Below are 10,539 nucleotides of genomic sequence, written 5' to 3'. Positions count from 1 at the left end.
GCATCAGACATGTTTGCCGATTCGTTTTTTGGCTTCAAAACAATACAAGCATATGGGCGTACTTCGCGAGTGGGCGGAGATTTTATAGGGATGTGGGTGTGCTTATTTGGCCCGGGGGCAGATTCATGAATAAAATACATGCTTTCGAGCGGGGCCAAACAAGCCAAGAAACATCATGACACTACGGCCGGACTCTTACGATAAGACCGTAAGTGCTTTTCAAATACAGCCGCAAAACCACCCGGAGATGTACGGGACAGACATTTTTAAAGCCGCACTTTTACTACGTGTGAAACCGGCCTATAGGTGAGTTTATTTTCATTTTTTATAACGTTATTTTGTACGGCCCTTGAACTATTTTGTAAATTTTCAAATGGCCCCCAACAGGAAAAAGGTTCCCCACCCGAGCTCTAAAGTGTTCCATAAATATAGTGCTCCCCCTGCAGGACCCTCAATGTATATAATCTCAGTAAATATAACACGTCTATGTCTGCACACATAAGACACTGACCTACTTCTGTCATCATCTGATCCTAGCATGGACACATGCAATTAACACACACACTTACTTGCGCCGTCTGCTGGAATTCAAAATAAAACGCAGCATTGGTGCAAAACGCAAAGAGGCCAGTTCTTCTTGTGAGGCACCATGCCTCATCAGCTGCCGTTGCTCCCTGATGAATCTGTCCCTCACACTGGACCACCTGGTCTCCACATGTTTGGCTGAAAGCAAAAAGCGTACAGACATTAGTAATATATGAGCGTCAGGTGACCATAACAGTAGAGTTTCTTGTTTGCCATAGTGGCTAAACAATTTACCAATTATCAATTGCTGTAATCTACTATGCTTGTCCCAATCTGGGTATACAATCCGGGCAACCTCCCTCCATGCGGCACTCCGCCTTAGCCGGCTTGTGTACCCAGGCGCAGGGCCGTCCCATAGCAGTGGCCGAGCATGGACCTGAAAATAATCAAAAATTACAGTAAGGTCTTGGAAACACTGATAGATTAAGGTCATAGCTAGTCCACACATTTTCCCTGCTACACGCCATGTTTCAGTCAAAATAGTATGTCACTTATGTGGGTGGGTTCTCCAGCTTCCCGTGCAGCTAACTCCCTCCCTCCTCCCTCCCTCCTCCCTCCATGATGTCTGCTGGCGGCACATATCATATACACAGTACACTACTACTCACATCATGTCTTCATAGTATAAGGCTAAAATACATCTGCTTACTACTAGGGAATGGCACCCCACAATCCGGCGCGGGGGGCTGGTATCGGATAGCGACCCGGGGGGACACGCCTCCTCTCTGTAGTATCGGCACGTCAGCACTGGGCGTAGCGGGGGGGGGGAACAATTGTGTGTCCTGTGCTAGGCTAATGGCTATGTGAGACCATGTAACGCTGCTCAGCTTTGCCATTTTTCCGCCCTTGTCACGTCGTACGCAGGTGCACTACAAGTGCCATAATGGGCGTCCACGCCTCTTTGAACGTGGCTGGTGCGTATTGTGTGTGCTTCCGACGTTACAACGGATGACAAAGTAGAAAGCAGACCAGCGTTAAAAGCATAAGTAGCTATTAGCCTAGCACTGAACACAATTAGCACAGCACACCAAACACTCCGGTTAAACCACCCCCCCCCCGCTACGCACACTGATGACGTGCATGTACTACAGAGAGGAGGCGTTTCCACGCTGTCGCTAGCCTATACCATCACTTCGCGTCGGATGGTGTGCTTGATTTGCGTGCTATTAAAGCGAACTCGTTATGATGACACTATGAGCACATGATGGCAGGATTTGTACTGTGTATCTGCTATGTGCCGCCGGCAACCATCATGGAGGGAGGGGGGAGGGACTTAGGTGCACGGCCATCTCGCTAACACAACACATAAGTCACGCCCTGGTTTCCCAGCAACATGTGCTCTTACAAGGACAATTCCTCGACTAGCCATTACTTAGAAATAGCGCGGAAAATATTATGTGCGTGACCTCGGCAAAAATTGCTAAGACATTGCCTGATTTTGAGGACACACACACATAGGAAAAGACAAATCCATTAATTGATCTATTTCAAGCGCCCCCTGATGGCAAAGCCATAGGAATTACACACAATCGTACTTACATTAACTACTATGAGCGATGTATCGTGCCACTAAATCACAATGGACAATCGGTCCGATTAAATAAAATTATATAATTATTTTTAGGTTTATTTTTTTGGTTTCTCTAAACAACAGCCTGTAATTACAGATCTTACATTTTGACATTAAATCACCCGGGATAAAATCTAAGCATTCGAACTAACATGCATGTAAATGTTAGTGACACAACAACTCAAATTAATACATGAAGTCACAGGCACACACCTCGCTTCTCAGCCTCCAAAGGAGACTATAAATATGTGTATATCGAAGAGCTTAACTATCTAGAATGGACTCACAACACCTCATTAAAAAACTTACTTCCAAGATTAGCTTTAGGACGTCTATTATAGAGCGATCAATAACCATCTCGGGGTCCATCGATCAGCCTTTACTGTAAAACAAAATTATTCAGCCAGGTCGTGTTTCAATGTGCAGATGTTCAAATCCAGACAAATCATAAATAACCTTGGCTTCTACCCATAGGAAACAAAAATGATACATTTTTTATCTCCATCCAGTCACACCACGGCCTAGCTGAAGCATGGGCACAAAGACTTCTTACATTCATCCCAGTAGTTCCTGCAATGTTTGAAAGTAAACAAAGCACAAAAAAGATAACACCGTGAGAAATGTTTCAGAAACCGCATTTCTAGGCCGGGTTCACACGCTGTAACAGTGCGGCCGTAAAAATTTCTGTCCCGTATATATCCGGGTGGTGTTGCGGCTGGATTAGAAAAGCACTTACGGTGTTATCGTAAGAGTCCGGCCGTAGTGTCATGATGTTTCTTGGCTTGTTTGGCCCCGGTCGATAAGCATGTAATTTATTCATGAATCTGCCCCCGGCCCAAAGAAGCACACCCACATCCCTATAAAATCTCCGCCCACTCGCGAAGTACGCCCATATGCTTTTTGTGTTTTGAAGCAAGGCAAGAAATTTATCAAGATGTCTGATGAGGCAAATAATGTGCCCTATGGGCCAGCACGGCGAATGAGGCTGCGCCGCAAACACCAGCCCCTGGTGCTTGGTGTCCTATGGAACCTTCGTCATTATTACCTGCGTTTGTGTGTAAGTATTATTTAATTTTTTTTTTATTTTTTTTTTTTGAAGCTTTATGTACCTTTTTTAGAAATAGCCTTACAAACTGTTTAGGCTTATAATCCGTAAAACATTGATTTAAATGTATTGTTTATGCAAGCTCCCTTAAGTACTGTTGACAAAAGGTCCTTAAATGCAACAGTGTAATCATTTTCTGACTAAGTGAGATGTCTTCAAAATTCTGAATGTAATTTTTTTTACAATTCTTCTCAGAGGCAAAAAGACGCAGAGCAGCGCCGTCTGCAGGAGGTGGGACGGCGATATTGGGTCCACCCCATCAATGTGCGGAGGGGGACCCGTGGCCACATTGGTTGCCTGTATGAGGATTTGCGCCGGTATGTCGATTTTAATAGATAAAAGTAGGATAATCTTTGAATGTAATATGCTAATGTAAACGTTACTGTCCCCAAATGTTTGGTCCAAAGTCCATTATGTTTTTGTTGGTTTTGGTTTATCCTTACAACGTTTGATGTTAATTTCGACATTTGTAAACCCTATTACATCTTCCTATGATGTGTGTTTGTGTGTAATATTTGTGAGCAATATTTTTCTTCATTTCTTGCAGCCATCCTGACAAGTTCCAGGACTTCGTCAGGCTGCCTATGGAGGCGTTTGATAATTTGCTTTCGATTTTGAGCCCACATCTCCAGAGACAGGACACCTACATGCGGAAATCCATCCCTCCTGTGGCCCGTCTGCTCATAACGTTAAGGTGAAGAGGCTTTTGTTTAATTGGGACTATTTGTTCATGGATTTTAATGTAAATGTAATATTGTCTTAAAAGATGTAATAATGTAATATTTAGATGAATGTGAAATAGAATCGAATGTAATTTTTTTTTTTATTTTTTTTTTTCCAGATTCTTGGCGACAGGGGAGAGTTATGCATCCTTGCACCTCCAATTCCGGGTTGGTAAGTCCACCATCTCTGGAATTGTGAGGTGCACGTGCGGCGTGATCTGGGAGCATTTGCAGCCCATCGTGATGCCCAGTCCGACCCGGGAGATTTGGTTGCAGTCAGCAGCAGGCTTTCAGTCTGTGGCCAATTTCCCCAACTGTATAGGGGCGGTTGATGGTAAGCACATACGTGTGAAGCAACCACCGCGATCAGGATCACAGTATTTCAATTATAAGAAATTTTTTTCTGTGGTCCTGATCGCGGTTGCACGTATCGTTTCCTTGCCATCGACGTCGGCTCCTATGGCAGTACTGGGGACTCCCGGGCGCTACTGAGATCAGAGTTTGGGAGGCGAATCCTGTTAGATCGCTTGACTCTACCTCCTCCCACTCCTCTTCCGGGTACCACGCATCCCGCTCCATTCGTCATGGTAGGGGATCAAGCCTTCATTTTACTGAACAACCTGCTGCGCCCTTACCCACGGAGAGGGCTGGATGAACGGGGGAGAGGATTTAACCGGAGGCTGAGCCGGGCACGTAACTTCGTGGAGTGCGCCTTCGGAATCATGACTAGTCAGTGGAGAGTGTTTACCACTGCCCTGCAGTTGAACTTGGGCACAGTTGACATGGTCATTAAAGCTGCCTGTGTTCTCCACAACTACCTTCGGGACTATGCTCCCACCCCGGAGGTGGACGTGGAGACACTGCCAGCTTTTAGTGCCCCGCTCAACTATGGCCAAGGGAGACAACTCAACCGCGGGATAGTGGTCAGGAACCTTTTTGCTGACTACTTCATGACTCCTGAAGGCGCCGTGCCCGTGCCCCTTTCACAGCCTCCGTTATGAGCCACGGCCACAGGACTGATGTTTTTCCGCATGTATGTCACCTGTCTCTGGGATGTGTTTATTTTTTTTTATTTTTTTTTTTTTTCTTTGAGCCAGATGTCTTTGCTTATATTTAATTTGGCTTATATTTTGATTAAAAATATACAATATATTTTGGTATTCCACTAAACAATGTGTCTGCCTTTTCAATGTATGTCAACCATGTTGTGTGTTCCCACATATTTGTATTGTTCGAAAATACACATAACCTCACTAGATATACTACTGGGCAGTAATTATCAAGCATGGTCACATCCTGCTAATGTTAATTGGATAGTCCTTTCAACCTAGTGTGCAGAAACATTGATGTGATCAAAACATGTGTATTTCCTATGGAGTGACCAGCAGGGTGCGCACTATATGTCTAACTTTCTAGTCTGGGATATGTAACAGGATCTGATATCTTCTAGTGACACAGTCCATCTCACTTCTTAACAATCACCATTAACCCACCACATATATCCCTCCACACATCACCCAGGTGCGCCAGCTGGATGTGGTCTACTTAGGTTGCGGTTCCCGAAACAAATCTTAAAGATAAGTAAAACCCAGAATAGTGTATAAAAAGAGGATAAATCTCGCTCTTTACTTTATGACCTGTTCCCTGTCTACAGTCATCTCCTGGCTTTGTTATCAAAAATCGATCACATCAATCTGCCTGTGTAAACGCTACATTATGTAGTTTATTGTGTGTACGTTGATATATCCTCCACTTTGTACATAATGACCACATGCTGGATGTCCTGCAGGAGGCGATTTCCACTCCCATCGGACAGATAGCTCCATGTGGAAATGATAGTGTCATGATAATAAACATTAATGTCCAAACAAATTTTAGTGATCATCACAAGCCTCTCCTGCTCTGGCCACTTCCAGCCTTGGCCACAGATGTCAGCATAGAGCAGGGTCAGACCTGAAAAACAAGGAATCGCAGCATTCACTACATCTTCGGTAGTGGCTTCACAATACGTGTATTTCACTCAGTATAGCTAACAAAAACAGTAGTGGATTCAAAACACACAAAGGATCTGTTGACACAATGTTGTCATGTAGTGGATGTGCGCCAGAAAAACTCTAAATTAGGAAATTTACGAACATGTAGTGAATGTTGCTATTCATTGTTTTTCATGTATGACACTGCTCTCTGCTGACATCTGTGGCCAAGGCAGGAAGTGGTCAGAGCAGGAGAGTGTTGGGCTGATTAATCAAATACTTAACTACATTAATATTTCCTATCATGACACATTCAGCAATGTGTCAGATATGATTAGAAATATCCTCCTGAAGGACATCCAGCATGTGTTATTTCTCTACAAACGTCAAGCATACAAGTAAATTGACTAACACACAATAGCAACATTCAATACATCTTTCTATGCAAACAAAGTCCACTAAGTGCTTTTAAGCGTATTTCGTAGTTCCTTAGTGCCAGTCAATAATCATTTATGTGTTTTTAACCCTTAACCACTCAAACATAAACAAGTAACAAAAAAAAAATTATGTAAACAAGAAGATATGTCGAAATGGATTTATTACATGTAGCCAAAAATTCACATTCACATGATAGTGTGTGTGGGTGGATGTGGGCGAGGGTGTGTGGAGACTACTTTGGACCATGTTGACAGAAGTTAGAATAGTGTGCAGAGGCACTAGTCTGGGCAATATGTGAAGGCCACAGCCAGCCTGACTGTATTCTGGCAACACAAAACTAAAAGGGACATCCCAATCCCCACAAGCTGTTACTGTCATCCCTAGCTAATGTGATGCCACACCTTGTAAACAGTGTGTTATTGATGTGGTCCTGGTGCGCAGAAATGTTAGTAAAATATTAATGCTAGTAAGCCGCGGTTGGCACAAAGGCCCTACAGTGGAACAGACAAGGGGTGGTGTTGGTGTAGCTGAGTAGAGGGAGTGCGGAACTAACACAAATGTTGTTGGACGGTCAAGGCACATGTCACTCTCTCTCGCCAGGCTCCACAGGACCCTCTTGGCATCTTGGTGGTGGAGTCCTGGCCACTCCCTCTGCCAGATTAGGTTCTTCATTCTCTTCATCCGATGAGGCCTCTGCTGGTTGCTGAACTAGTTGTGGTCTGAGGAGAAAACAACACTGGTCACAATCTAAGATGGCACTTTTGTTTAAGGACATTTTTTGGCATATAAATAAACTCAATGCATCCAATGCAGGATTTGACTCTGCCTGCTTTCACACTATTTTCTATGTACGAGGTGTCACAATAGACACCAAAATTACACTATATTGAGACACTGTTCACCCAAAATGTTGGTCTTCAGAAGGCCACCCGAGTGGAACATTCTTCGCCCCTATGGACACATTGCGTCCATTGTTTAAAGATTATTAATACACTCCACGCTATTGGCATAAATGGTATTTCATGTTCTGGATTAGATCCTGGAGTGATCAAGAGCTGTTACAAAAGCGGTTAGGCCAGGCTGCATTTGTTAGTTATCTTGTGTCCAGCAGGGGGCGCATCATCTTAGCTCAATGGATATTCCTCTAAAGTGTTCACTAAATATACTGCTCCCCCTGCAGGAGCCAAAATGTATATAATCTATATAAATATAACACATGTCTATGTCTGCACACATAAGACACTGACCTACTTCTGTCATCATCTGATCCTACCATGGACACATGTAATTAACACACACACTTACCTGCGGCATCTGGTGGAATTCAAAATGAAACGCAGCATTGGGGCAAAACGCAAAGCGGCCAGTTCTTCTTCTGAGGCCCCACGCCTCATCAGCTGCCGTCGCTGCCTGATGAATCTGTCCCTCACACTGGACCACCTGGTCTCCACATAGTTTGCTTCAACAAAAAGCAGACACACATTAGGAATATATCAGCGTCAGGTGACCATAACACTAGAGTTTATTGTTTGCCACAGTGGCTAAACAACTTACCAATTATCCATTTCTGTAATCTAGTATGCTGGTCCCAATCTGGGTATACAATCCGGCAAACCTCCCTCCATGCGGCACTCCGCGTTAGCCGGCTTCTGTACCCAGGCGCAGGGCCGTCCCATAGCAGTGGCCGAGCATGGACCTGAAAAGAAGACAAAATTACAGTAACGTCTTAGAAATTATTAGTCATTAAGGTCATAGCTACTACACCCATTTCACATGCTACACGCCATGTTTGATTGTAAATAGTACGTCACTTATGTGGGTGGGGTCTCCAGCTTCACCTGCAGATAACTCCCTCCCTCCATGAAGTTTGCTGGCGGCACATATCATATACACAGTACACCACTACTCACATCATGTCCTCATACTATTTTTTGAAAATATATGTGCTTACTACTATGGAATGGAACCCCACAATCCCTCGCGGGGGTCTGGTATTGGATAGCGACACGGGGGGACCCGCCTCCTCTCTGTAGTATCGCCACCTCAGCACTGGGCGTAGCGGGGGGGGGTTGTTGACAATTGTGTGTCGTGTGCTCTGCGAATTGCTAGGTCACACCATGTAACGCTGCTCAGCTTACCCATTTGTGTCCGGCCTTGTCACGTCCTAAGCCGCTGCACTACAAGTGCCATAATGGGCGGCCACGCCTCTTTGAACGTGGCTGCTGCGTATTGTGTGTGCTTCCGACGTTACAACGCCTGACAAAGTAGAAAGCAGAGCAGCGCTAAAAGCCGAAGTACTCATTAGCCGAGCAGTGAACATAATTAGCACAGCACACCAAACACTCCGGCTAAACAACCACCCCGCTACGCACAATGATGACGTGCATGTACTACAGAGAGGAGGCGTGTCCACGCTGTGTCGCTAGCCTATAACATCAGCCTGCGCCGGATCTTGTGCGTGATTTGCGTACTATTAAAGCGACCTCCTTATGATGACACTATGAGCACATTATGGGAGGATTTCTCCTATGTATGTGCCGCCAACACCCATCATGGAGGGAGGAGGGAGGAGGGAGGAGGGAGGATGGAGAGAGTTCGCTGCACGGCCATCTCGCTAACAGCAGACATAAGTCACGCCCTGGTTGCCCACCAACATGTGCTATTACAACGACAATTCCTCGACTAGCCATTACTTACAAATCTCGGCTAAAATATGATGTGCGTTACATGCTCCTAAATAGCTAACACATTCACAGATTTTGAGGACACACACACATATGAAAAGACAAATGCAGTCATTGCTCGATTTCAAGCGCCCCCTGATGGCAAACACATAGGAATTACACACAATCGTACTTACATCAACTACTGTGAACGATGTATCGTGCCACTAAATGACTATGGACAATCGTACACATAAAATAAATATTATCTATCATCTAGTGATCATGACATTATCGATTTTGTTTCACGAAATTATTTCTCACTTAAACAGGCTGCAATAACAGACTTTGGGACATAAAAAAAAACGCTAGAAAAGCCAATCATTCGAAATTACATGCATGTAAATGTGAGTCAAACAACAAATGACAATCATACATTAAGTCACAGGCACACAACTATCTTCTCCGAGTGCAAAGGAGGATCTAAATGTGTGTATCGACGATCTTATCTATGTATAAACCACTCCTAACACCTCCAGAAAATACTTACTTCACTGATAAGCTGGCCGACGTCTATAACCAATCGATCAATATCCATCTCTGGCTCCAGGTATCACTCAGGCTTTAGTGTCAAAGAAACTTATTCTTCCAGCGACAGTTTTAAAACTGCAGCTCTTCAAATGCAGACACAGGATAAATAACCTTGGCTTCTTCTACCCATAGGAACTCAAAATGATACATTTGTTATCTCCATCCAGTCACGGACACGGCCTAGGTGAAGCATGGGCACAAACAGTTGTTACATTCATCCCTGTATTTAGAGTTCTATTAAAAAAAAAAAAAGGAAAAACAAAAATACTACACCGTGAGAAATGTGTAGAAAAAAACATTTCAATCCTGGGTAAGCTTAAAAAAAGTAAATCGTTTCTTCTATCATCCTATGTTAAGGCCAACTGGCAATCCTGCTCTCATCACATAGATGCAACTAGCTACAGTGCAGGGTGCCACTCAGATACATGTACTAACAATGCTATATAATAAATGGCCCACAAACACACAGCATTCCTTTACCTTCCGGGCCAAAAGGCATCTGCAAAGGTCCAGGACACATGTTCACTCTCAGACAAGGCCGAGAGCACACCTGTACCAACGATACCTCATACCCAGCCCTCAGGCCAGGCACTCACTGGTTGTCAGTTAATAGCAAACAAAGGTGTAATCTCCAGAAGGAGAAAACTGGTGCGCAGCCATGAAATGACCACAGAACAACAGGTTTGTTATTCCTAGATTCATTCCTTACACCCCTTTGTTTGCACCATGTGGTAGCTACTTGCCGCTTGGGCCCCACTATTTTGGTGATCCGTTCTATATTGAAGCTACCGAACCGGTGGATCAGCCCAGCCACTATGTCCATATGTGAGCGCACACACTCATTTACATATGCAAATAACCAGCCCTTTTTTCCGGCAAAGGCCAATGTTGA

This window comes from Dendropsophus ebraccatus, chromosome 9, assembly GCF_027789765.1.
Source record: "Dendropsophus ebraccatus isolate aDenEbr1 chromosome 9, aDenEbr1.pat, whole genome shotgun sequence".
Lineage (NCBI taxonomy): Eukaryota > Metazoa > Chordata > Amphibia > Anura > Hylidae > Dendropsophus > Dendropsophus ebraccatus.
The sequence above is the reverse complement of the archived record's forward strand: the minus strand, read 5'-3'. Positions refer to the sequence as shown.